Genomic DNA, 6,000 nt, shown 5'->3' with positions numbered 1-6,000 from the left:
TTCTCAAATCACTACTGGCTAATGTATATCGGAGCCACTGGCAATAATCTTTGAAAACTGCTGGAGAACAGGAGAAGTCCCAGCTGACTGGAGGAGGGCAAATGTTGTTCCCATCTTCAAAAAGGGGAAAAAAGAGGATCCCAACAATTATCGTCCAGTTAGTCTGACATCAATACCAGGAAAGATTCTAGAGCAGATCATTAAACACAAAGTCTGTGAACATCTAAAAGGCAATTCCATAATCACAAAAAATCAACATGGGTTTCAGAGAAACAAGTCATGCCAGACAAATCAAGAGGGGTAGCCAATACCCCAGAGGAAAGGATCAGAATTCAAAATCTTTAGAGAGCAAGACCAAAACTAACAAAATGAATTTCAACATGAAGTGGAAGGTACTGAAGTGGAAGGAACTGAAAAAGCTGGGGGAAAGTGAAATGCACAGATATAAGAAGAGTAACACCTGACTTGACAACAGTACATGAGAAAAAGATCTGAGAGTCTTTGTACACCACAAACTGAACATTAGTTGGCAGTGTGATGCAGCAACTAAAAACCCAATGTGATTCCAGGCTGCATCAATAAGAGTATAGTGTCTAAGTTGAAAGAAGCAATAGTGCCACTCTATTCTGCTTTAGTCAGATTTCACTTGAAATACTTTGTCCAGTTTGGGGCACCACAATTCAACAAGAAAGTGGACAAGCTGAAGCATGTCCAGAGGAGGGTGACTAAAATGATGAAAAGTTGGGAAACTATGCCCTGTGAGGAATAGCTTAGGGAGCTGAGCATGTTTATCCTGACGAAGAGAAGGATGACATGACAAACATATTTAAATATTTGAAAAGATACTATGGGAAGATAAGAGTAATTACCATCAATAGCCCCCTTATGTCAAATTGCAGAAACATGTATGTGTCTCAATATCGATGCAGCACCAATAACACTTTTCCAAGTGGTGTTAGGTGTATGTTATAAGAATTATATAACAGCACTTCTGGTCTTTGTTCTGAGGCTCCAAGGAAGGATGCAATATTGTTTTATTAATTTCATTCATATGGCCCTTCATTCATGTATTATGGAATTATATCCATGGTGACGCCATTGGGGACGATGGAGGCACACCTGACTCTGTAGCCCTTAATGGCAGCATGGCCAATTGGGACAACAGGACTTGAGGACATGTGGTTCTTGATATCCGTGGGGTGTGTGTGTGTGTCCCTTTGAATTGTATGTTATGCAATATTTTGCTTTCTTCTGAAACCAGATAAATGACCATAATTAAATAATGTTTCCTACAAATAGTATTTCTTTGGAAATGATTTTTTTAATATACAAAATACTTGTGTTTCTTTATATTCCAACCTCCCCAACACCAAATGTTTTTCTTTACTGAGACTATTAATAACTGTTTTATACCATGATTTTTTCCAAATTCTGCAGCAGTGCTCATGTTCACATTTGTTATACTACTGATTTATTTAGTTTCCTTCCTCTTTCCTATTAACAATTATCAAACATGGACATAGCAAAGAAGACAAGTATAAAATTAATAATTAACCATGTAAACTAAACATTTTTCTCTTATGACAACCCATGTCATTACTTTCTTCAAATTTTCCTCCACACTTGTGAGACGATGGTTAATTTCATTTGCCAATGACTGCAATCTTTCCACTGCAAGAGACCATTAAATTTAGGCTTTTAATAATATGTAATGAGAAGGCAAATTAATGTGTGTATTAACAGAGGGATTGGAGGTATAACATGGAATACCTGCAAATGTGATAATATGTAACTATAACTGTAAGTATGTAGAGATGCAGAATGTATTCAGAATTAATTATGTAGAATTAATACATTTTGATCCTGCCTTAACTGCCATATCTCAAGTCATTGGAATCCAGGGATTTGTAGTTTAGTGAGTTTGCATTCATTTAACTGAGGAAGGGGAAGATGAGAGCAGTGGATAGAATCTTACCTAAAAGGTAAAAGCCAACTGCAGCCTCCCCTAGCATGTCTATTATTCATCATTAATAAATTCTAACATCTTGACCATTCTCTGATGTTGTTTGGACACATGTCTCTCATCTGTGAAATGTTAGAGGATATGTCCTAGGCTTCCCCAATAGTCTCCCAAACATCAGTCCCTAACACACTGCAGAATTATTTTCAGACTGCTTTAACCTGGCTCAGTGCTACAGGATTTTGGGAACTGTAGTTTTGTGAGACATTTAGCCTTTTCTGTCAGAGACCTCTGGTGCCGCAATAAACTACAATTCCCAGGATTCCATAGCAGTGAGCAAGGACACTTAAAGCAGTCTCACACTGGATTATTTCTGCACTGTGTTTTGGACCTCTGAATCAGGAATGAGGAATGTCACACACAGAAGTAGGAAAACCAGGGATTGTTCTGTGAGCTAGCAGCTACAGAATCAACTTGAATCTCTCTCTGTTATCAGGGATGATGAGGAACAGCAGCAGGGAGAGACATCAGGGATAGAGCAGGGGGTGGTGAGAGTACCATTACAGGGAAGAGCCACTGCTAAACCTCGGAGGAGGCATGTTGTGGTAGTGGGGGACTCCTTGCTGAGGGGTACCGAGGCAGTGGTGTGTGGGCCAGACAAGAAGTCTTGGAATGTGTGTTGTGTCCCTGGGGCAATGATCTGTTATGTGACAGAGAAGCTGATAAGACTTATCAAACCTACTGACCATCACCCCTTTGGTGTACTTGGTGAAGAAATTGAGAAGAAATATGGGGAAAGCTTATTTTATTTAGTCCCTGTGGCAAGTATTGCCTTTGCCCAAAAATTGAAAAAAGGAAGAGATCCCGAGAAAAGATGAGTAGATGTGGAAATTATATGATATAATGGAAGCAGATAAACTAACACAACTGATGAGAGATAACATATTAGAGAAAATTAAGTTTATCAGAGAATAACAGGGAGAAATAGCAACTATAAGTTTGATGCAATAGATGTGAAATTACTAAAAATGCTTTAAGGTTACAGGATATTGATATAGAGATAAAGGAAACTTGGTAATATAGGGGGTTCAAGGGAAAGGTAAAATGTAAGAAGATGGTGAGTGAATGAAGTGTAGTAGAAAAGGGAATAAGACTAGGAGATAATAGGAAGGTCAATGTATGCAGCAAAGATAAGGACAAATTGGAAGTGAGGAAGGTGGGATGGATGTTTTTTTCTCTCTGAAAGAATGGAGTGAAAGTACTGAAGAAGAGTGATTAGATAAGAATGGGATATGTAGATTGAGGATGGGAAGGTTAAGTATGTAGTTGAGGGTAAGAGTATGTGTGTATGAAGGTAGAAGTAGGTAGGGTAGAGTAAGGTGAGGGAGAGAGAAAGGGAGATGAGAAGAAGGAGGATGAGAGAAGGGGAGTAGGAGGAGTAAGGAAATGGGAAAGGCAACAGAAGGGATTTAAGAAGGTGATGTAAGGAAGAGAGAAGACTGAGGGATGTATAGTATGCTGGGAAGATGTTTATTTGTTTATTTATTGTACAGTTGGCCCTTCTTATACAAAGATTTTTTATACACAGATTCAAGCATCCATGGTTTGAAAATGTTAAAAAAAAAAGTAAACATTTCAAATATCAAACCTTGATTTTCCATTTTTATAAGGGACACCATTTCACTATGTCATTATATTTAATAGGACCTGAGCATCCACGGATTTTGTTATCCATGAGGGATCTTGGAACCAAACCCCAGCATATAACAAGGGTCAACTGTATTTATATTTCTTCAGCCACAAAGGTTCTCAAAATGGCTTACAGATAGTTAATTAGATATTTTCCTGCCCTCAGGCTTACAATCTAAAAAGTCATTACACAAAAGGAAAAGGGAATAGCAGTGGAGAAGGGGAATATGGCCAGCAGTTCTTCTCTCCTTCTGAGGCCTGGACCATGGTAGATGGACTGGAGGGAGGGCTCTTCTTACTTTAAGCTAGGCCTGATGGAGCTGGCCCTATCTTTCTCGTCCTCTGAGGCCAGATGAAGTCAGATGACATGGAGGGAAGGCTTTTAATTGTCATTCAATCATTGCTCCCTCCTTTGCATCCTTGAATCCTGGGGAGCGGATTTCCTATGAATGCTAAGTTTGCGTTCATAGGAAATCTGCTTCCCTTGGGACGATTCAGGGACATTAGAAGGAGCAATGTTTCCCTGATGATTGGGGAAGTGTGCCTGTCTTCTAGACAGGTGCACACCCTCCACCTTTTCACGACGTTTGACGGACGTTTTAGCAGTGATGGAGCCAGGTGTGGAAATCTTCAATATTATGAGTAGAACAGTGCTTGATGTCACTTCTTTGCCCTGTTAAGAAGGATCGAATTAGGGGAATTTTAATTAGCTCAAATTTAGCCGAGAGGTGGCCCTAACAATGCCATGTGCCAGGATTGTGTCCCAAAGTTTATACCAGAGGTCGCCAGTACACCCCAAGAGAAAGAGACTCTGATACCAATTAGGTGCAATTAATCTTATAACATTTATTCAATCACAGCAAAAAGGGGAACATACACACACACACACACACACACATTCAATGCTATAGCAGGGGAGGGGTGAGTTCAGGGAGATAAGTTTGGGAAAGAGAGACACCGCTGGGGAATATTACCTTAGAAGTCTTCTCTTGGAAGTCTGATGCAGCTTGGATGGACAGTGAGCTAGGGAAAGAAGGCCGCGGAGGCTTAGGAGCAGAGTTCAAATGGGTGCAGACTAACTTGCAATCCAGTGACAGTGAGAGCTTAGTTTAGCTCAGTGATTTCAGCGGAGCTCAAGGCTCAAAGAACTCAGTGCCCCAAAAACCCAAGGAGGGTCTGAAAACCAGGGGTTTATATAGTGCGAAACATATCCCGGAGCTATGAGGACTTGTTAGACAAAGGCATTGATTGCCAGGGCATTGAGAGCAAGCAATGTATTACACAATGCATTAGGTCAGGACACAATTCAGAGGGGCAGCCGCCTTGATTGCTGAGCCGTTAAGCTGATCACTGGCTCATTAAGGAGGAAGCCAAGTCTATTGTCTTCCTTGGGCTAGCAGAGGCGAATCTGGTTTGGCAACTCCCAAACTTCCTATAGAAGATTTTAATTCCATCTTTCTCTAGGGCTCTGCCTGGGCCAGATGAGCTGCCTACGTGGTCTCTCCACTTTCAGGTTAATGGCAGGTCCTCTATGGGGTCAGTCAGGGGTCATAGCACAGACTGCATGTACCCAAAATTTTATATAAAATCAGACTTGGTAACAGCCCTCAACTTATTTACCAGGCATTCTGAACAAAGCCTATGCCCATACAAAATATGTACAGATATACTCCAGCTTGCATGCATGGCATCTCTGTTCAAAGGAAATACTGTATATACTCGTGTATACGTCTAGAAATTTTAGTCAAAAATTGACCTAAAAAAATTAAGTTGACTTATCCATAGGTCAATATAAATATACTTTTAACTGGGTAAATGTAAATATACTTTTAACTCTTATTTAAAAAAGGAACCCCTCCCATGTGAAAGACAAGAGTGTAATCTATCCTGGACACACTGACCACTATTCTTTCATCCATCCATCCATCCATCCATCCATCCATCCATCCATCCATCCATCCATCCATCCATCCATTAGTGTGAACAGAAACAGTTATGCTTGCCTGAAGTTTATAAATTCTTTGGCATTCTTTTCCTTTGTGCTATCCTTTACATCCTTTGTTACATACCCCTAGAATTTACCCTTGACTTATCCATGGGTTGTATCAAAATCCATAATTTTGGCCCCAAAATCTGCCCTGAATTTATACAGTAAGTTGATTTGTAGTCGAGTACATACAGTGCTTTTTCCACTGAGGTCAGGAGTCAGCTTCTCTTTTTCATGTGTTGATCATACACTGAATTCATCTGATAAGGGGCTTAACTCTAATCCAAATACTGTTAAGACTGTAGATCTCAGTAGTCCTTCTCAGTATAGGCAATGGTGAAGGAGCAACATCTGGAGGGTTACC

This window comes from Sceloporus occidentalis, unplaced genomic scaffold (genome assembly GCF_023333645.1).
Source record: "Sceloporus occidentalis isolate IW3139 unplaced genomic scaffold, rSceOcc1.0.p SCAF_4, whole genome shotgun sequence".
Taxonomy (NCBI): Eukaryota; Metazoa; Chordata; class Lepidosauria; order Squamata; family Phrynosomatidae; genus Sceloporus; species Sceloporus occidentalis.
The sequence above is the reverse complement of the archived record's forward strand: the minus strand, read 5'-3'. Positions refer to the sequence as shown.